We start from the raw sequence: 21519 nt of genomic DNA, 5'->3' as shown, positions 1-21519 counted from the left end.
ATGCTATAAAGAGCAAGTGATTTCAAATAGCAAATAAGACAACTGACAAAATGACTTATAGCCATGAAACTAAAGAGGCAGCATGTTTGTTTATGTGGGCCATGGCTTAACCCTCCAACCACTCTGGAATTTCAGACTTGCTGTTATGTGTAGATGGAATGACATGCTATAAGTAAATTCTGGAGGGTAAGAAAAAAACAAAGGCCCAGCAGACTCCTGCCCCCCAAAAAAACCCCAACAGCAAAAAAATAAAAGCCAATAAATTTCTATGTATGTTCTATTACTCTGCAAGCTGAGGGAACTGAAAATCAGAAAAAAATACACTTCTGTGTACACTTACTTGAGTATTCTATTTTCGAAACCCAGCAACACTTTTTAAAAAGCTCATGTTTGCCTCATTTTGTAATTGTAAGAACCTTCTAAAATATTTAAGAGAGAATTGAAAATACACAGAGAATCTGTCATTTAAATCTAGCCTGACAGCTTAAGTCCAGTTCCTGCATCCCGATCACGGGGCCATAAGGCTTACTGCCCAAGGGGGCACTGACTTCTGGCTGCTTAAACTACTTTGCCTGTGTCTACAAAACCATAGCCAAGAGATTCTCAACAGAAATTAATGAAAGAAAAATCTCATGATTAAGGTTATAAAAAAATAATAATAACATTATTACTTCAGTATGCTCTTGCATGTTCCAATTACAGTGAGAGAAATCCTTTCTCTTATTTGTTTTCCCAGTTTAGAGAACATAAGTCAAAGTTTATCTGCTGACCTTCAGTGCCATGGCAGTAACTGAAGACTGGGGAAATGTGCAATAGCTGTAAGAAACACTATGTCACTGAAATGGCATAACCATAAATACTGATGGAAATCAAACACAGTAGTTCTAAGTCAGAGGTCTGGGATCTGATTAAGTGCATTTTTATTTGAACTTCAGAGATATGAAACTGTGGCGACAAACAGGGCCCCTTGATGTGGATAGAATCCCACTAGATAGAGAAAACGCAAATGGGTAGTTATTTCTTTCATACAGTTAGAAGAAAATGCTACCATAGGCTCCAATTAGGAATTAAGAGCAAGTTTCATCTTAAAATGTGTAAAGAAAAAAAAACCAAACGTAGCAATACCACAAACAAAAACCAACCAAAAAAACCCCAAAACAACCCCATCACACATTTGATATCTTGGGGAATACACACAGCTTAACAATTCTGGACTAAGAATACTGTTTAAATGGCATTTGGAACACAACATTTTTCCTGTAGTAAATGCACAAAATAAGTTAATAAAAATTAATGGCCAATAAAAGTAAGTTGTAAAATAAAAAACTTTAATTTATTGCCGTCATCATAACATATTTCTAAAATGCTCATTAAAGTGAATTGAATGCCCACCTCCATCTCTTCCTCCATCTCTTCCTTCACATCCACCTCCTGCAGTTAAAAGCCATCCCCGCTTCTGCTCTTGCCACTGGCCCTACTGAACACTGTCCCCATCTTTCCTATGGGAGCCTTCAAGTCCTGCATGGCCACAGCAAAGCCTCTCCAGGGCCTTCTGTTCTCCAGGCTGAACATTCTCAAGCCCACATGGACAGCAGTGACTTAGATCAGCAGAAATCAAAGCTGCAAGGTAGCAACTAGCACCAGGAACTGAGAGAGGGAAGCTTTAGACCCAGCCTTGTCTCTAAATAGACAAAATTAGTAAGAGTGCAGGGGCAGATGGTGGGACACTGGCTCTGTTCTAACTGATGAATATTTTCTTTTTTTCTTCTTCTTCTTTTCTCTCATGCTGACCCAGGTTTGGCTGTTTGAAAGGAAGCTTGGCACAGCATCCATTGTCTTCTCCGTTTGTGAAACACCGAGCAGAATCTGAGCAGGCTGATGGCGCAGAGCAAAACCTGCAAATATCTTGAGGATCCTGAGCCTGAGGGATGCAGCTAAACCCAGTCCAAAGGAATTTCTGGAAAGTCAAACCTGGTTTACATTTTCTTGAGTTTGGCTGTGCCAGCTTCACCAGACATTTAGAGAAAAGCAAACAAAAAACTCCAACCAAAAAAGACAAAAACCCAAACAAACAAACCCACACAAACCAATCAAACAAACAGCTAAAAAACCCCAAATAAAACCAAAAGGAATGAGGAGTTCATCTTAGTTGTGAGGATATCACAGCAGGCGAATGGCCGCTTCCCACAGGATCACCATACAAAGCCACATGGAACAGCTGCTGCAAAAGATCCACACCAGGGGAAATAGCAGAAGTGCTACATGGCGGCTTTGGGGGTAGCTCCACATTAAGGTGAAGGATGAGCACTGAGTGGTACAGATCCAGCATTCCCCACAGTGCAGGCCGCTCTTTGCTGCTGATGAAAGACCCTTGCAGGACTGTGGCCCTTCTCAAGGCAATGTCAATCATTGGCACAGCTCTCAGCTGAGCCACTGGCATTTCCAGAGCGAGATTCAGGCCAGAAGCCCGAAGCAAATCTGGGCAATACATGTCTGTGGCAGGTGAGGAGACTGCAAGCTTTCATTAGGAATTGGGGATTATGAGCACTGACATTTACTGTGCTAGAAAGTCCAGGGGACAAATTTGTGCCAATTCATGGCACGCCTTTAACTACGAGGATCAATTTGTGTTATGCTTGTAGCAGAGTCTGGTGCCAGAGGGGGTTTTGAAAGGAAGTCTTGCTCCATGGAGGCCTGTACCCAAAGAAAATGCCAAGAGAACTGAGGTGTGAAAAACAAAGATCCTTTGTTTCTATAAGAGCAGCAACAAAAAGCAACTAGAGAACATATTTACATTGGAAGAACCTTTGGAACAACAACGATCTAGAGAACGTATTGACAAGAACATAGCTATCAAAACTGTATTAAACGTATTTACAGAAGACCAAAAGAAACGCTAAAAGGTATCTACAGAAGGGTGCCATCTCTGTCCTGGATCTCCATCAGTCCTGGAAGAGAAGCAAGTGACACAGTCATTGCAGTCAGGCCCAGAGGGCTGTTGCATGTGCCCCCAGGCTGGGCCACACTGGCAGAGCGGGACTCTGCTGCCAGCGCTGAGCCTGGCTGGGGCTGGGGGTCAGGCCCCAGGCACTGGCATGGGGCTTGTGTGAGCCAAAGCAAGTGCAGGACAGGCTGGGGATGGTGCTTGTGCTGCCAGAATGCAGCAGACGGGGCACCGTGTCCCTCAGCGGGGCACCCAGCCCAGCCCCAGCCTGGCAGCAGGGCACCCACTCTGCCTGTGGGGAGCACATGCCTGTCCTACTGCTGGAGTCCCTCTTCATCCCAGGACCATGTCCTCCTCCTCCTCGTCTTTTCCATCAACATCCATGGCCTCAATGTACTCTTCCATTTCCACCTCCATCTCTTCCTCCATCTCCTCCTTCACATCCACCTCCATCTCTTCCTCCATCTCTTCCTTCACATCCACCTCCATCTCTTCCTCCATCTCTTCCTTCACATCCACCTCCATCTCTTCCTCCATCTCCTCCTTCACATCCACCTCCACCTCTTCCTCTCCAGTCTCTCCATCCTCCACTTCCATCTCCTCCTCTGTATCAGTCTTTAGATCCACCTCCATCTCTTTCTCTTTGTCTCTGGAAACCTGCAGATGTCGCAGGTTTGTGGGAGTGGCATCCCTGTCCCACAGCATCCCCACAGAGGCACTTAGGTGGTGTCCATTTGCATGGAATGGCACCTTACCTTCCTGGGGACCAATGTGAGCATCTTGCAGGGATGAATGGCAAAATCCAGGCACGAGAGACCTTTCCGAAGTCTTGGGAGTAGCGGAGCAGGGGCCAAGCAGGGTGACAGGTGTGTAGGCACAAGGGCGAATGGTTGTGTTGTCCTCTTTGCTGGATGCTGGGAGCTCCAGTGTGAATGCAGACCGTGACATCACAATTGACAGGAGTCCAGGGTCACCGTGGAGTGGACAACGGGGATCATAGAATGATGCCATCCCTGAGTGGTCTGGCTTGGAAGGGACGCTAAAGATCATCTTGTTCCAACTTGAGCAATCTTCTACCAGAGCACGTTGCTCAGAGTCCTGTTGCCACCTGGCCTTGGATGTTCGCAGCGATGGGGCATCCACATCCTCTGTGCACAGCCTGGGCCAGTGCCTCAGCACTCTCAGTGTGAAAAAGCAGCTTCCTTAGATCCAACCTAACTCAAGGTCCTGCACTTAAAAGCCATCCCCGCTTCTGCTCTTGCCACTGGCCCTATTGAACACTGGCCCCATCTTTCCTATGGGAGCCTTCAAGTCCTGCATGGCCACAGCAAAGCCTCTCCAGGGCCTTCTGTTCTCCAGGCTGAACATTCTCAAGCCCACATGGACAGCAGTGACTTAGATCAGCAGAAATCAAAGCTGCAAGGTAGCAACTAGCACCAGGAACTGAGAGAGGGAAGCTTTAGACCCAGCCTTGTCTCTAAATAGACAAAATTAGTAAGAGCGCAGGGGCAGATGGTGGGACACTGGCTCTGTTCTAACTGATGAATATTTTCTTTTTTTCTTCTTCTTCTTTTCTCTCATGCTGACCCAGGTTTGGCTGTTTGAAAGGAAGCTTGGCACAGCATCCATTGTCTTCTCCGTTTGTGAAACACCGAGCAGAATCTGAGCAGGCTGATGGCGCAGAGCAAAACCTGCAAATATCTTGAGGATCCTGAGCCTGAGGGATGCAGCTAAACCCAGTCCAAAGGAATTTCTGGAAAGTCAAACCTGGTTTACATTTTCTTGAGTTTGGCGGTGCCAGCTTCACCAGACATTTAGAGAAAAGCAAACAAAAAACTCCAACCAAAAAAGACAAAAACCCAAACAAACAAACCCACACAAACCAATCAAACAACCAGCTAAAAAACCCCAAATAAAACCAAAAGGAATGAGGAGTTCATCTTAGTTGTGAGGATATCACAGCAGGCGAATGGCCGCTTCCCACAGGATCACCATACAAAGCCACATGGAACAGCTGCTGCAAAAGATCCACACCAGGGGAAATAGCAGAAGTGCTACATGGCGGCTTTGGGGGTAGCTCCACATTAAGGTGAAGGATGAGCACTGAGTGGTACAGATCCAGCATTCCCCACAGTGCAGGCCGCTCTTTGCTCCTGATGAAAGACCCTTGCAGGACTGTGGCCCTTCTCAAGGCAATGTCAATCATTGGCACAGCTCTCAGCTGAGCCACTGGCATTTCCAGAGCGAGATTCAGGCCAGAAGCCCGAAGCAAATCTGGGCAATACATGTCTGTGGCAGGTGAGGAGACTGCAAGCTTTCATTAGGAATTGGGGATTATGAGCACTGACATTTACTGTGCTAGAAAGTCCAGGGGACAAATTTGTGCCAATTCATGGCACGCCTTTAACTACGAGGATCAATTTGTGTTATGCTTGTAGCAGAGTCTGGTGCCAGAGGGGGTTTTGAAAGGAAGTCTTGCTCCATGGAGGCCTGTACCCAAAGAAAATGCCAAGAGAACTGAGGTGTGAAAAACAAAGATCCTTTGTTTCTATAAGAGCAGCAACAAAAAGCAACTAGAGAACATATTTACATTGGAAGAACCTTTGGAACAACAACGATCTAGAGAACGTATTGACAAGAACATAGCTATCAAAACTGTATTAAACGTATTTACAGAAGACCAAAAGAAACCCTAAAAGGTATCTACAGAAGGGTGCCATCTCTGTCCTGGATCTCCATCAGTCCTGGAAGAGAAGCAAGTGACACAGTCATTGCAGTCAGGCCCAGAGGGCTGTTGCATGTGCCCCCAGGCTGGGCCACACTGGCACAGCGGGACTCTGCTGCCAGCGCTGAGCCTGGCTGGGGCTGGGGGTCAGGCCCCAGGCACTGGCATGGGGCTTGTGTGAGCCAAAGCAAGTGCAGGACAGGCTGGGGATGGTGCTTGTGCTGCCAGAATGCAGCAGACGGGGCACCGTGTCCCTCAGCGGGGCACCCAGCCCAGCCCCAGCCTGGCAGCAGGGCACCCACTCTGCCTGTGGGGAGCACATGCCTGTCCTACTGCTGGAGTCCCTCTTCATCCCAGGACCATGTCCTCCTCCTCCTCGTCTTTTCCATCAACATCCATGGCCTCAATGTACTCTTCCATTTCCACCTCCATCTCTTCCTCCATCTCCTCCTTCACATCCACCTCCATCTCTTCCTCCATCTCTTCCTTCACATCCACCTCCATCTCTTCCTCCATCTCTTCCTTCACATCCACCTCCATCTCTTCCTCCATCTCCTCCTTCACATCCACCTCCACCTCTTCCTCTCCAGTCTCTCCATCCTCCACTTCCATCTCCTCCTCTGTATCAGTCTTTAGATCCACCTCCATCTCTTTCTCTTTGTCTCTGGAAACCTGCAGATGTCGCAGGTTTGTGGGAGTGGCATCCCTGTCCCACAGCATCCCCACAGAGGCACTTAGGTGGTGTCCATTTGCATGGAATGGCACCTTACCTTCCTGGGGACCAATGTGAGCATCTTGCAGGGATGAATGGCAAAATCCAGGCACGAGAGACCTTTCCGAAGTCTTGGGAGTAGCGGAGCAGGGGCCAAGCAGGGTGACAGGTGTGTAGGCACAAGGGCGAATGGTTGTGTTGTCCTCTTTGCTGGATGCTGGGAGCTCCAGTGTGAATGCAGACCGTGACATCACAATTGACAGGAGTCCAGGGTCACCGTGGAGTGGACAACGGGGATCATAGAATGATGCCATCCCTGAGTGGTCTGGCTTGGAAGGGACGCTAAAGATCATCTTGTTCCAACTTGAGCAATCTTCTACCAGAGCACGTTGCTCAGAGTCCTGTTGCCACCTGGCCTTGGATGTTCGCAGCCATGGGGCATCCACATCCTCTGTGCACAGCCTGGGCCAGTGCCTCAGCACTCTCAGTGTGAAAAAGCAGCTTCCTTAGATCCAACCTAACTCAAGGTCCTGCACTTAAAAGCCATCCCCGCTTCTGCTCTTGCCACTGGCCCTATTGAACACTGGCCCCATCTTTCCTATGGCACCCTTCAAGTCCTGCATGGCCACAGCAAAGCCTCTCCAGGGCCTTCTGTTCTCCAGGCTGAACATTCTCAAGCCCACATGGACAGCAGTGACTTAGATCAGCAGAAATCAAAGCTGCAAGGTAGCAACTAGCACCAGGAACTGAGAGAGGGAAGCTTTAGACCCAGCCTTGTCTCTAAATAGACAAAATTAGTAAGAGCGCAGGGGCAGATGGTGGGACACTGGCTCTGTTCTAACTGATGAATATTTTCTTTTTTTCTTCTTCTTCTTTTCTCTCATGCTGACCCAGGTTTGGCTGTTTGAAAGGAAGCTTGGCACAGCATCCATTGTCTTCTCCGTTTGTGAAACACCGAGCAGAATCTGAGCAGGCTGATGGTGCAGAGCAAAACCTGCAAATATCTTGAGGATCCTGAGCCTGAGGGATGCAGCTAAACCCAGTCCAAAGGAATTTCTGGAAAGTCAAACCTGGTTTACATTTTCTTGAGTTTGGCTGTGCCAGCTTCACCAGACATTTAGAGAAAAGCAAACAAAAAACTCCAACCAAAAAAGACAAAAACCCAAACAAACAAACCCACACAAACCAATCAAACAACCAGCTAAAAAACCCCAAATAAAACCAAAAGGAATGAGGAGTTCATCTTAGTTGTGAGGATATCACAGCAGGCGAATGGCCGCTTCCCACAGGATCACCATACAAAGCCACATGGAACAGCTGCTGCAAAAGATCCACACCAGGGGAAATAGCAGAAGTGCTACATGGCGGCTTTGGGGGTAGCTCCACATTAAGGTGAAGGATGAGCACTGAGTGGTACAGATCCAGCATTCCCCACACTCCAGGCCGCTCTTTGCTCCTGATGAAAGACCCTTGCAGGACTGTGGCCCTTCTCAAGGCAATGTCAATCATTGGCACAGCTCTCAGCTGAGCCACTGGCATTTCCAGAGCGAGATTCAGGCCAGAAGCCCGAAGCAAATCTGGGCAATACATGTCTGTGGCAGGTGAGGAGACTGCAAGCTTTCATTAGGAATTGGGGATTATGAGCACTGACATTTACTGTGCTAGAAAGTCCAGGGGACAAATTTGTGCCAATTCATGGCACGCCTTTAACTACGAGGATCAATTTGTGTTATGCTTGTAGCAGAGTCTGGTGCCAGAGGGGGTTTTGAAAGGAAGTCTTGCTCCATGGAGGCCTGTACCCAAAGAAAATGCCAAGAGAACTGAGGTGTGAAAAACAAAGATCCTTTGTTTCTATAAGAGCAGCAACAAAAAGCAACTAGAGAACATATTTACATTGGAAGAACCTTTGGAACAACAACGATCTAGAGAACGTATTGACAAGAACATAGCTATCAAAACTATATTAAACGTATTTACAGAAGACCAAAAGAAACGCTAAAAGGTATCTACAGAAGGGTGCCATCTCTGTCCTGGATCTCCATCAGTCCTGGAAGAGAAGCAAGTGACACAGTCATTGCAGTCAGGCCCAGAGGGCTGTTGCATGTGCCCCCAGGCTGGGCCACACTGGCACAGCGGGACTCTGCTGCCAGCGCTGAGCCTGGCTGGGGCTGGGGGTCAGGCCCCAGGCACTGGCATGGGGCTTGTGTGAGCCAAAGCAAGTGCAGGACAGGCTGGCGATGGTGCTTGTGCTGCCAGAATGCAGCAGACGGGGCACCGTGTCCCTCAGCGGGGCACCCAGCCCAGCCCCAGCCTGGCAGCAGGGCACCCACTCTGCCTGTGGGGAGCACATGCCTGTCCTACTGCTGGAGTCCCTCTTCATCCCAGGACCATGTCCTCCTCCTCCTCGTCTTTTCCATCAACATCCATGGCCTCAATGTACTCTTCCATTTCCACCTCCATCTCTTCCTCCATCTCCTCCTTCACATCCACCTCCATCTCTTCCTCCATCTCTTCCTTCACATCCACCTCCATCTCTTCCTCCATCTCTTCCTTCACATCCACCTCCATCTCTTCCTCCATCTCCTCCTTCACATCCACCTCCACCTCTTCCTCTCCAGTCTCTCCATCCTCCACTTCCATCTCCTCCTCTGTATCAGTCTTTAGATCCACCTCCATCTCTTTCTCTTTGTCTCTGGAAACCTGCAGATGTCGCAGGTTTGTGGGAGTGGCATCCCTGTGCCACAGCATCCCCACAGAGGCACTTAGGTGGTGTCCATTTGCATGGAATGGCACCTTACCTTCCTGGGGACCAATGTGAGCATCTTGCAGGGATGAATGGCAAAATCCAGGCACGAGAGACCTTTCCGAAGTCTTGGGAGTAGCGGAGCAGGGGCCAAGCAGGGTGACAGGTGTGTAGGCACAAGGGCGAATGGTTGTGTTGTCCTCTTTGCTGGATGCTGGGAGCTCCAGTGTGAATGCAGACCGTGACATCACAATTGACAGGAGTCCAGGGTCACCGTGGAGTGGACAACGGGGATCATAGAATGATGCCATCCCTGAGTGGTCTGGCTTGGAAGGGACGCTAAAGATCATCTTGTTCCAACTTGAGCAATCTTCTACCAGAGCACGTTGCTCAGAGTCCTGTTGCCACCTGGCCTTGGATGTTCGCAGGCATGGGGCATCCACATCCTCTGTGCACAGCCTGGGCCAGTGCCTCAGCACTCTCAGTGTGAAAAAGCAGCTTCCTTAGATCCAACCTAACTCAAGGTCCTGCACTTAAAAGCCATCCCCGCTTCTGCTCTTGCCACTGGCCCTATTGAACACTGGCCCCATCTTTCCTATGGGAGCCTTCAAGTCCTGCATGGCCACAGCAAAGCCTCTCCAGGGCCTTCTGTTCTCCAGGCTCAACATTCTCAAGCCCACATGGACAGCAGTGACTTAGATCAGCAGAAATCAAAGCTGCAAGGTAGCAACTAGCACCAGGAACTGAGAGAGGGAAGCTTTAGACCCAGCCTTGTCTCTAAATAGACAAAATTAGTAAGAGCGCAGGGGCAGATGGTGGGACACTGGCTCTGTTCTAACTGATGAATATTTTCTTTTTTTCTTCTTCTTCTTTTCTCTCATGCTGACCCAGGTTTGGCTGTTTGAAAGGAAGCTTGGCACAGCATCCATTGTCTTCTCCGTTTGTGAAACACCAAGCAGAATCTGAGCAGGCTGATGGCGCAGAGCAAAACCTGCAAATATCTTGAGGATCCTGAGCCTGAGGGATGCAGCTAAACCCAGTCCAAAGGAATTTCTGGAAAGTCAAACCTGGTTTACATTTTCTTGAGTTTGGCGGTGCCAGCTTCACCAGACATTTAGAAAAAAGCAAACAAAAAACTCCAACCAAAAAAGACAAAAACCCAAACAAACAAACCCACACAAACCAATCAAACAACCAGCTAAAAAACCCCAAATAAAACCAAAAGGAATGAGGAGTTCATCTTAGTTGTGAGGATATCACAGCAGGCGAATGGCCGCTTCCCACAGGATCACCATACAAAGCCACATGGAACAGCTGCTGCAAAAGATCCACACCAGGGGAAATAGCAGAAGTGCTACATGGCGGCTTTGGGGGTAGCTCCACATTAAGGTGAAGGATGAGCACTGAGTGGTACAGATCCAGCATTCCCCACACTCCAGGCCGCTCTTTGCTCCTGATGAAAGACCCTTGCAGGACTGTGGCCCTTCTCAAGGCAATGTCAATCATTGGCACAGCTCTCAGCTGAGCCACTGGCATTTCCAGAGCGAGATTCAGGCCAGAAGCCCGAAGCAAATCTGGGCAATACATGTCTGTGGCAGGTGAGGAGACTGCAAGCTTTCATTAGGAATTGGGGATTATGAGCACTGACATTTACTGTGCTAGAAAGTCCAAGGGACAAATTTGTGCCAATTCATGGCACGCCTTTAACTACGAGGATCAATTTGTGTTATGCTTGTAGCAGAGTCTGGTGCCAGAGGGGGTTTTGAAAGGAAGTCTTGCTCCATGGAGGCCTGTACCCAAAGAAAATGCCAAGAGAACTGAGGTGTGAAAAACAAAGATCCTTTGTTTCTATAAGAGCAGCAACAAAAAGCAACTAGAGAACATATTTACATTGGAAGAACCTTTGGAACAACAACGATCTAGAGAACGTATTGACAAGAACATAGCTATCAAAACTATATTAAACGTATTTACAGAAGACCAAAAGAAACGCTAAAAGGTATCTACAGAAGGGTGCCATCTCTGTCCTGGATCTCCATCAGTCCTGGAAGAGAAGCAAGTGACACAGTCATTGCAGTCAGGCCCAGAGGGCTGTTGCATGTGCCCCCAGGCTGGGCCACACTGGCAGAGCGGGACTCTGCTGCCAGCGCTGAGCCTGGCTGGGGCTGGGGGTCAGGCCCCAGGCACTGGCATGGGGCTTGTGTGAGCCAAAGCAAGTGCAGGACAGGCTGGCGATGGTGCTTGTGCTGCCAGAATGCAGCAGACGGGGCACCGTGTCCCTCAGCGGGGCACCCAGCCCAGCCCCAGCCTGGCAGCAGGGCACCCACTCTGCCTGTGGGGAGCACATGCCTGTCCTACTGCTGGAGTCCCTCTTCATCCCAGGACCATGTCCTCCTCCTCCTCGTCTTTTCCATCAACATCCATGGCCTCAATGTACTCTTCCATTTCCACCTCCATCTCTTCCTCCATCTCCTCCTTCACATCCACCTCCATCTCTTCCTCCATCTCTTCCTTCACATCCACCTCCATCTCTTCCTCCATCTCTTCCTTCACATCCACCTCCATCTCTTCCTCCATCTCCTCCTTCACATCCACCTCCACCTCTTCCTCTCCAGTCTCTCCATCCTCCACTTCCATCTCCTCCTCTGTATCAGTCTTTAGATCCACCTCCATCTCTTTCTCTTTGTCTCTGGAAACCTGCAGATGTCGCAGGTTTGTGGGAGTGGCATCCCTGTGCCACAGCATCCCCACAGAGGCACTTAGGTGGTGTCCATTTGCATGGAATGGCACCTTACCTTCCTGGGGACCAATGTGAGCATCTTGCAGGGATGAATGGCAAAATCCAGGCACGAGAGACCTTTCCGAAGTCTTGGGAGTAGCGGAGCAGGGGCCAAGCAGGGTGACAGGTGTGTAGGCACAAGGGCGAATGGTTGTGTTGTCCTCTTTGCTGGATGCTGGGAGCTCCAGTGTGAATGCAGACCGTGACATCACAATTGACAGGAGTCCAGGGTCACCGTGGAGTGGACAACGGGGATCATAGAATGTTGCAATCCCTGAGTGGTCTGGCTTGGAAGGGACGCTAAAGATCATCTTGTTCCAACTTGAGCAATCTTCTACCAGAGCACGTTGCTCAGAGTCCTGTTGCCACCTGGCCTTGGATGTTCGCAGCCATGGGGCATCCACATCCTCTGTGCACAGCCTGGGCCAGTGCCTCAGCACTCTCAGTGTGAAAAAGCAGCTTCCTTAGATCCAACCTAACTCAAGGTCCTGCACTTAAAAGCCATCCCCGCTTCTGCTCTTGCCACTGGCCCTATTGAACACTGGCCCCATCTTTCCTATGGGAGCCTTCAAGTCCTGCATGGCCACAGCAAAGCCTCTCCAGGGCCTTCTGTTCTCCAGGCTGAACATTCTCAAGCCCACATGGACAGCAGTGACTTAGATCAGCAGAAATCAAAGCTGCAAGGTAGCAACTAGCACCAGGAACTGAGAGAGGGAAGCTTTAGACCCAGCCTTGTCTCTAAATAGACAAAATTAGTAAGAGTGCAGGGGCAGATGGTGGGACACTGGCTCTGTTCTAACTGATGAATATTTTCTTTTTTTCTTCTTCTTCTTTTCTCTCATGCTGACCCAGGTTTGGCTGTTTGAAAGGAAGCTTGGCACAGCATCCATTGTCTTCTCCGTTTGTGAAACACCGAGCAGAATCTGAGCAGGCTGATGGCGCAGAGCAAAACCTGCAAATATCTTGAGGATCCTGAGCCTGAGGGATGCAGCTAAACCCAGTCCAAAGGAATTTCTGGAAAGTCAAACCTGGTTTACATTTTCTTGAGTTTGGCTGTGCCAGCTTCACCAGACATTTAGAGAAAAGCAAACAAAAAACTCCAACCAAAAAAGACAAAAACCCAAACAAACAAACCCACACAAACCAATCAAACAACCAGCTAAAAAACCCCAAATAAAACCAAAAGGAATGAGGAGTTCATCTTAGTTGTGAGGATATCACAGCAGGCGAATGGCCGCTTCCCACAGGATCACCATACAAAGCCACATGGAACAGCTGCTGCAAAAGATCCACACCAGGGGAAATAGCAGAAGTGCTACATGGCGGCTTTGGGGGTAGCTCCACATTAAGGTGAAGGATGAGCACTGAGTGGTACAGATCCAGCATTCCCCACAGTGCAGGCCGCTCTTTGCTGCTGATGAAAGACCCTTGCAGGACTGTGGCCCTTCTCAAGGCAATGTCAATCATTGGCACAGCTCTCAGCTGAGCCACTGGCATTTCCAGAGCGAGATTCAGGCCAGAAGCCCGAAGCAAATCTGGGCAATACATGTCTGTGGCAGGTGAGGAGACTGCAAGCTTTCATTAGGAATTGGGGATTATGAGCACTGACATTTACTGTGCTAGAAAGTCCAGGGGACAAATTTGTGCCAATTCATGGCACGCCTTTAACTACGAGGATCAATTTGTGTTATGCTTGTAGCAGAGTCTGGTGCCAGAGGGGGTTTTGAAAGGAAGTCTTGCTCCATGGAGGCCTGTACCCAAAGAAAATGCCAAGAGAACTGAGGTGTGAAAAACAAAGATCCTTTGTTTCTATAAGAGCAGCAACAAAAAGCAACTAGAGAACATATTTACATTGGAAGAACCTTTGGAACAACAACGATCTAGAGAACGTATTGACAAGAACATAGCTATCAAAACTGTATTAAACGTATTTACAGAAGACCAAAAGAAACCCTAAAAGGTATCTACAGAAGGGTGCCATCTCTGTCCTGGATCTCCATCAGTCCTGGAAGAGAAGCAAGTGACACAGTCATTGCAGTCAGGCCCAGAGGGCTGTTGCATGTGCCCCCAGGCTGGGCCACACTGGCAGAGCGGGACTCTGCTGCCAGCGCTGAGCCTGGCTGGGGCTGGGGGTCAGGCCCCAGGCACTGGCATGGGGCTTGTGTGAGCCAAAGCAAGTGCAGGACAGGCTGGGGATGGTGCTTGTGCTGCCAGAATGCAGCAGACGGGGCACCGTGTCCCTCAGCGGGGCACCCAGCCCAGCCCCAGCCTGGCAGCAGGGCACCCACTCTGCCTGTGGGGAGCACATGCCTGTCCTACTGCTGGAGTCCCTCTTCATCCCAGGACCATGTCCTCCTCCTCCTCGTCTTTTCCATCAACATCCATGGCCTCAATGTACTCTTCCATTTCCACCTCCATCTCTTCCTCCATCTCCTCCTTCACATCCACCTCCATCTCTTCCTCCATCTCTTCCTTCACATCCACCTCCATCTCTTCCTCCATCTCTTCCTTCACATCCACCTCCATCTCTTCCTCCATCTCCTCCTTCACATCCACCTCCACCTCTTCCTCTCCAGTCTCTCCATCCTCCACTTCCATCTCCTCCTCTGTATCAGTCTTTAGATCCACCTCCATCTCTTTCTCTTTGTCTCTGGAAACCTGCAGATGTCGCAGGTTTGTGGGAGTGGCATCCCTGTCCCACAGCATCCCCACAGAGGCACTTAGGTGGTGTCCATTTGCATGGAATGGCACCTTACCTTCCTGGGGACCAATGTGAGCATCTTGCAGGGATGAATGGCAAAATCCAGGCACGAGAGACCTTTCCGAAGTCTTGGGAGTAGCGGAGCAGGGGCCAAGCAGGGTGACAGGTGTGTAGGCACAAGGGCGAATGGTTGTGTTGTCCTCTTTGCTGGATGCTGGGAGCTCCAGTGTGAATGCAGACCGTGACATCACAATTGACAGGAGTCCAGGGTCACCGTGGAGTGGACAACGGGGATCATAGAATGTTGCCATCCCTGAGTGGTCTGGCTTGGAAGGGACGCTAAAGATCATCTTGTTCCAACTTGAGCAATCTTCTACCAGAGCACGTTGCTCAGAGTCCTGTTGCCACCTGGCCTTGGATGTTCGCAGGCATGGGGCATCCACATCCTCTGTGCACAGCCTGGGCCAGTGCCTCAGCACTCTCAGTGTGAAAAAGCAGCTTCCTTAGATCCAACCTAACTCAAGGTCCTGCACTTAAAAGCCATCCCCGCTTCTGCTCTTGCCACTGGCCCTATTGAACACTGGCCCCATCTTTCCTATGGGAGCCTTCAAGTCCTGCATGGCCACAGCAAAGCCTCTCCAGGGCCTTCTGTTCTCCAGGCTGAACATTCTCAAGCCCACATGGACAGCAGTGACTTAGATCAGCAGAAATCAAAGCTGCAAGGTAGCAACTAGCACCAGGAACTGAGAGAGGGAAGCTTTAGACCCAGCCTTGTCTCTAAATAGACAAAATTAGTAAGAGCGCAGGGGCAGATGGTGGGACACTGGCTCTGTTCTAACTGATGAATATTTTCTTTTTTTCTTCTTCTTCTTTTCTCTCATGCTGACCCAGGTTTGGCTGTTTGAAAGGAAGCTTGGCACAGCATCCATTGTCTTCTCCGTTTGTGAAACACCGAGCAGAATCTGAGCAGGCTGATGGCGCAGAGCAAAACCTGCAAATATCTTGAGGATCCTGAGCCTGAGGGATGCAGCTAAACCCAGTCCAAAGGAATTTCTGGAAAGTCAAACCTGGTTTACATTTTCTTGAGTTTGGCGGTGCCAGCTTCACCAGACATTTAGAGAAAAGCAAACAAAAAACTCCAACCAAAAAAGACAAAAACCCAAACAAACAAACCCACACAAACCAATCAAACAACCAGCTAAAAAACCCCAAATAAAACCAAAAGGAATGAGGAGTTCATCTTAGTTGTGAGGATATCACAGCAGGCGAATGGCCGCTTCCCACAGGATCACCATACAAAGCCACATGGAACAGCTGCTGCAAAAGATCCACACCAGGGGAAATAGCAGAAGTGCTACATGGCGGCTTTGGGGGTAGCTCCACATTAAGGTGAAGGATGAGCACTGAGTGGTACAGATCCAGCATTCCCCACAGTGCAGGCCGCTCTTTGCTCCTGATGAAAGACCCTTGCAGGACTGTGGCCCTTCTCAAGGCAATGTCAATCATTGGCACAGCTCTCAGCTGAGCCACTGGCATTTCCAGAGCGAGATTCAGGCCAGAAGCCCGAAGCAAATCTGGGCAATACATGTCTGTGGCAGGTGAGGAGACTGCAAGCTTTCATTAGGAATTGGGGATTATGAGCACTGACATTTACTGTGCTAGAAAGTCCAGGGGACAAATTTGTGCCAATTCATGGCACGCCTTTAACTACGAGGATCAATTTGTGTTATGCTTGTAGCAGAGTCTGGTGCCAGAGGGGGTTTTGAAAGGAAGTCTTGCTCCATGGAGGCCTGTACCCAAAGAAAATGCCAAGAGAACTGAGGTGTGAAAAACAAAGATCCTTTGTTTCTATAAGAGCAGCAACAAAAAGCAACTAGAGAACATATTTACATTGGAAGAACCTTTGGAACAACAACGATCTAGAGAACGTATTGACAAGAACATAGCTATCAAAACTGTATTAAACGTATTTACAGAAGACCAAAAGAAACCCTAAAAGGTATCTACAGAAGGGTGCCATCTCTGTCCTGGATCTCCATCAGTCCTGGAAGAGAAGCAAGTGACACAGTCATTGCAGTCAGGCCCAGAGGGCTGTTGCATGTGCCCCCAGGCTGGGCCACACTGGCAGAGCGGGACTCTGCTGCCAGCGCTGAGCCTGGCTGGGGCTGGGGGTCAGGCCCCAGGCACTGGCATGGGGCTTGTGTGAGCCAAAGCAAGTGCAGGACAGGCTGGGGATGGTGCTTGTGCTGCCAGAATGCAGCAGACGGGGCACCGTGTCCCTCAGCGGGGCACCCAGCCCAGCCCCAGCCTGGCAGCAGGGCACCCACTCTGCCTGTGGGGAGCACATGCCTGTCCTACTGCTGGAGTCCCTCTTCATCCCAGGACCATGTCCTCCTCCTCCTCGTCTTTTCCATCAACATCCATGGCCTCAATGTACTCTTCCATTTCCACCTCCATCTCTTCCTCCATCTCCTCCTTCACATCCACCTCCATCTCTTCCTCCATCTCTTCCTTCACATCCACCTCCATCTCTTCCTCCATCTCTTCCTTCACATCCACCTCCATCTCTTCCTCCATCTCCTCCTTCACATCCACCTCCACCTCTTCCTCTCCAGTCTCTCCATCCTCCACTTCCATCTCCTCCTCTGTATCAGTCTTTAGATCCACCTCCATCTCTTTCTCTTTGTCTCTGGAAACCTGCAGATGTCGCAGGTTTGTGGGAGTGGCATCCCTGTGCCACAGCATCCCCACAGAGGCACTTAGGTGGTGTCCATTTGCATGGAATGGCACCTTACCTTCCTGGGGACCAATGTGAGCATCTTGCAGGGATGAATGGCAAAATCCAGGCACGAGAGACCTTTCCGAAGTCTTGGGAGTAGCGGAGCAGGGGCCAAGCAGGGTGACAGGTGTGTAGGCACAAGGGCGAATGGTTGTGTTGTCCTCTTTGCTGGATGCTGGGAGCTCCAGTGTGAATGCAGACCGTGACATCACAATTGACAGGAGTCCAGGGTCACCGTGGAGTGGACAACGGGGATCATAGAATGATGCCATCCCTGAGTGGTCTGGCTTGGAAGGGACGCTAAAGATCATCTTGTTCCAACTTGAGCAATCTTCTACCAGAGCACGTTGCTCAGAGTCCTGTTGCCACCTGGCCTTGGATGTTCGCAGCCATGGGGCATCCACATCCTCTGTGCACAGCCTGGGCCAGTGCCTCAGCACTCTCAGTGTGAAAAAGCAGCTTCCTTAGATCCAACCTAACTCAAGGTCCTGCACTTAAAAGCCATCCCCGCTTCTGCTCTTGCCACTGGCCCTATTGAACACTGGCCCCATCTTTCCTATGGCACCCTTCAAGTCCTGCATGGCCACAGCAAAGCCTCTCCAGGGCCTTCTGTTCTCCAGGCTCAACATTCTCAAGCCCACATGGACAGCAGTGACTTAGATCAGCAGAAATCAAAGCTGCAAGGTAGCAACTAGCACCAGGAACTGAGAGAGGGAAGCTTTAGACCCAGCCTTGTCTCTAAATAGACAAAATTAGTAAGAGTGCAGGGGCAGATGGTGGGACACTGGCTCTGTTCTAACTGATGAATATTTTCTTTTTTTCTTCTTCTTCTTTTCTCTCATGCTGACCCAGGTTTGGCTGTTTGAAAGGAAGCTTGGCACAGCATCCATTGTCTTCTCCGTTTGTGAAACACCGAGCAGAATCTGAGCAGGCTGATGGCGCAGAGCAAAACCTGCAAATATCTTGAGGATCCTGAGCCTGAGGGATGCAGCTAAACCCAGTCCAAAGGAATTTCTGGAAAGTCAAACCTGGTTTACATTTTCTTGAGTTTGGCTGTGCCAGCTTCACCAGACATTTAGAGAAAAGCAAACAAAAAACTCCAACCAAAAAAGACAAAAACCCAAACAAACAAACCCACACAAACCAATCAAACAACCAGCTAAAAAACCCCAAATAAAACCAAAAGGAATGAGGAGTTCATCTTAGTTGTGAGGATATCACAGCAGGCGAATGGCCGCTTCCCACAGGATCACCATACAAAGCCACATGGAACAGCTGCTGCAAAAGATCCACACCAGGGGAAATAGCAGAAGTGCTACATGGCGGCTTTGGGGGTAGCTCCACATTAAGGTGAAGGATGAGCACTGAGTGGTACAGATCCAGCATTCCCCACAGTGCAGGCCGCTCTTTGCTCCTGATGAAAGACCCTTGCAGGACTGTGGCCCTTCTCAAGGCAATGTCAATCATTGGCACAGCTCTCAGCTGAGCCACTGGCATTTCCAGAGCGAGATTCAGGCCAGAAGCCCGAAGCAAATCTGGGCAATACATGTCTGTGGCAGGTGAGGAGACTGCAAGCTTTCATTAGGAATTGGGGATTATGAGCACTGACATTTACTGTGCTAGAAAGTCCAAGGGACAAATTTGTGCCAATTCATGGCACGCCTTTAACTACGAGGATCAATTTGTGTTATGCTTGTAGCAGAGTCTGGTGCCAGAGGGGGTTTTGAAAGGAAGTCTTGCTCCATGGAGGCCTGTACCCAAAGAAAATGCCAAGAGAACTGAGGTGTGAAAAACAAAGATCCTTTGTTTCTATAAGAGCAGCAACAAAAAGCAACTAGAGAACATATTTACATTGGAAGAACCTTTGGAACAACAACGATCTAGAGAACGTATTGACAAGAACATAGCTATCAAAACTGTATTAAACGTATTTACAGAAGACCAAAAGAAACGCTAAAAGGTATCTACAGAAGGGTGCCATCTCTGTCCTGGATCTCCATCAGTCCTGGAAGAGAAGCAAGTGACACAGTCATTGCAGTCAGGCCCAGAGGGCTGTTGCATGTGCCCCCAGGCTGGGCCACACTGGCACAGCGGGACTCTGCTGCCAGCGCTGAGCCTGGCTGGGGCTGGGGGTCAGGCCCCAGGCACTGGCATGGGGCTTGTGTGAGCCAAAGCAAGTGCAGGACAGGCTGGGGATGGTGCTTGTGCTGCCAGAATGCAGCAGACGGGGCACCGTGTCCCTCAGCGGGGCACCCAGCCCAGCCCCAGCCTGGCAGCAGGGCACCCACTCTGCCTGTGGGGAGCACATGCCTGTCCTACTGCTGGAGTCCCTCTTCATCCCAGGACCATGTCCTCCTCCTCCTCGTCTTTTCCATCAACATCCATGGCCTCAATGTACTCTTCCATTTCCACCTCCATCTCTTCCTCCATCTCCTCCTTCACATCCACCTCCATCTCTTCCTCCATCTCTTCCTTCACATCCACCTCCATCTCTTCCTCCATCTCTTCCTTCACATCCACCTCCATCTCTTCCTCCATCTCCTCCTTCACATCCACCTCCACCTCTTCCTCTCCAGTCTCTCCATCCTCCACTTCCATCTCCTCCTCTGTATCAGTCTTTAGATCCACCTCCATCTCTTTCTCTTTGTCTCTGGAAACCTGCAGATGTCGCAGGTTTGTGGGAGTGGCATCCCTGTCCCACAGCATCCCCACAGAGGCACTTAGGTGGTGTCCATTTGCATGGAATGGCACCTTACCTTCCTGGGGACCAATGTGAGCATCTTGCAGGGATGAATGGCAAAATCCAGGCACGAGAGACCTTTCCGAAGTCTTGGGAGTAGCGGAGCAGGGGCCAAGCAGGGTGACAGGTGTGTAGGCACAAGGGCGAATGGTTGTGTTGTCCTCTTTGCTGGATGCTGGGAGCTCCAGTGTGAATGCAGACCGTGACATCACAATTGACAGGAGTCCAGGGTCACCGTGGAGTGGACAACGGGGATCATAGAATGATGCCATCCCTGAGTGGTCTGGCTTGGAAGGGACGCTAAAGATCATCTTGTTCCAACTTGAGCAATCTTCTACCAGAGCACGTTGCTCAGAGTCCTGTTGCCACCTGGCCTTGGATGTTCGCAGCGATGGGGCATCCACATCCTCTGTGCACAGCCTGGGCCAGTGCCTCAGCACTCTCAGTGTGAAAAAGCAGCTTCCTTAGATCCAACCTAACTCAAGGTCCTGCACTTAAAAGCCATCCCCGCTTCTGCTCTTGCCACTGGCCCTATTGAACACTGTCCCCATCTTTCCTATGGGAGCCTTCAAGTCCTGCATGGCCACAGCAAAGCCTCTCCAGGGCCTTCTGTTCTCCAGGCTGAACATTCTCAAGCCCACATGGACAGCAGTGACTTAGATCAGCAGAAATCAAAGCTGCAAGGTAGCAACTAGCACCAGGAACTGAGAGAGGGAAGCTTTAGACCCAGCCTTGTCTCTAAATAGACAAAATTAGTAAGAGCGCAGGGGCAGATGGTGGGACACTGGCTCTGTTCTAACTGATGAATATTTTCTTTTTTTCTTCTTCTTCTTTTCTCTCATGCTGACCCAGGTTTGGCTGTTTGAAAGGAAGCTTGGCACAGCATCCATTGTCTTCTCCGTTTGTGAAACACCAAGCAGAATCTGAGCAGGCTGATGGCGCAGAGCAAAACCTGCAAATATCTTGAGGATCCTGAGCCTGAGGGATGCAGCTAAACCCAGTCCAAAGGAATTTCTGGAAAGTCAAACCTGGTTTACATTTTCTTGAGTTTGGCGGTGCCAGCTTCACCAGACATTTAGAGAAAAGCAAACAAAAAACTCCAACCAAAAAAGACAAAAACCCAAACAAACAAACCCACACAAACCAATCAAACAACCAGCTAAAAAACCCCAAATAAAACCAAAAGGAATGAGGAGTTCATCTTAGTTGTGAGGATATCACAGCAGGCGAATGGCCGCTTCCCACAGGATCACCATACAAAGCCACATGGAACAGCTGCTGCAAAAGATCCACACCAGGGGAAATAGCAGAAGTGCTACATGGCGGCTTTGGGGGTAGCTCCACATTAAGGTGAAGGATGAGCACTGAGTGGTACAGATCCAGCATTCCCCACAGT

The 21519-nt window shown here is 49.6% G+C and overlaps 4 long non-coding RNA genes across 4 annotated transcripts; 3 read left to right on the top strand and 1 right to left on the bottom strand.

Annotated features, from left to right (window-relative positions):
• The first annotated feature begins 1509 nt into the window (after positions 1-1509).
• On the top strand, positions 1510-2019 carry LOC116435658. The gene is made up of 2 exons (XR_004236810.1): positions 1510-1627; positions 1796-2019. It is a non-coding gene; the product is annotated as an uncharacterized LOC116435658 (long non-coding RNA).
• A 3591-nt stretch (positions 2020-5610) lies between these two features.
• On the bottom strand, positions 5611-9629 carry LOC116435657. The gene is made up of 3 exons (XR_004236809.1): positions 9180-9629; positions 6440-8428; positions 5611-5688 (listed from the first exon to the last, which is right to left on the bottom strand). It is a non-coding gene; the product is annotated as an uncharacterized LOC116435657 (long non-coding RNA).
• A 130-nt stretch (positions 9630-9759) lies between these two features.
• On the top strand, positions 9760-10306 carry LOC116435660. The gene is made up of 2 exons (XR_004236812.1): positions 9760-9847; positions 10016-10306. It is a non-coding gene; the product is annotated as an uncharacterized LOC116435660 (long non-coding RNA).
• Positions 10307-11873: 1567 nt separating this feature from the next.
• Positions 11874-12979, top strand: LOC116435659. Its single transcript, XR_004236811.1, has 2 exons — positions 11874-12587; positions 12756-12979. It is a non-coding gene; the product is annotated as an uncharacterized LOC116435659 (long non-coding RNA).
• The last annotated feature ends 8540 nt before the right edge of the window (positions 12980-21519 follow it).

Source organism: Corvus moneduloides, chromosome 27 (genome assembly GCF_009650955.1).
Source record: "Corvus moneduloides isolate bCorMon1 chromosome 27, bCorMon1.pri, whole genome shotgun sequence".
Classification (NCBI taxonomy): Eukaryota; Metazoa; Chordata; class Aves; order Passeriformes; family Corvidae; genus Corvus; species Corvus moneduloides.
Note: the sequence above shows the minus strand (reverse complement) of the source record. Positions and strands in the feature narration are given on the sequence as shown.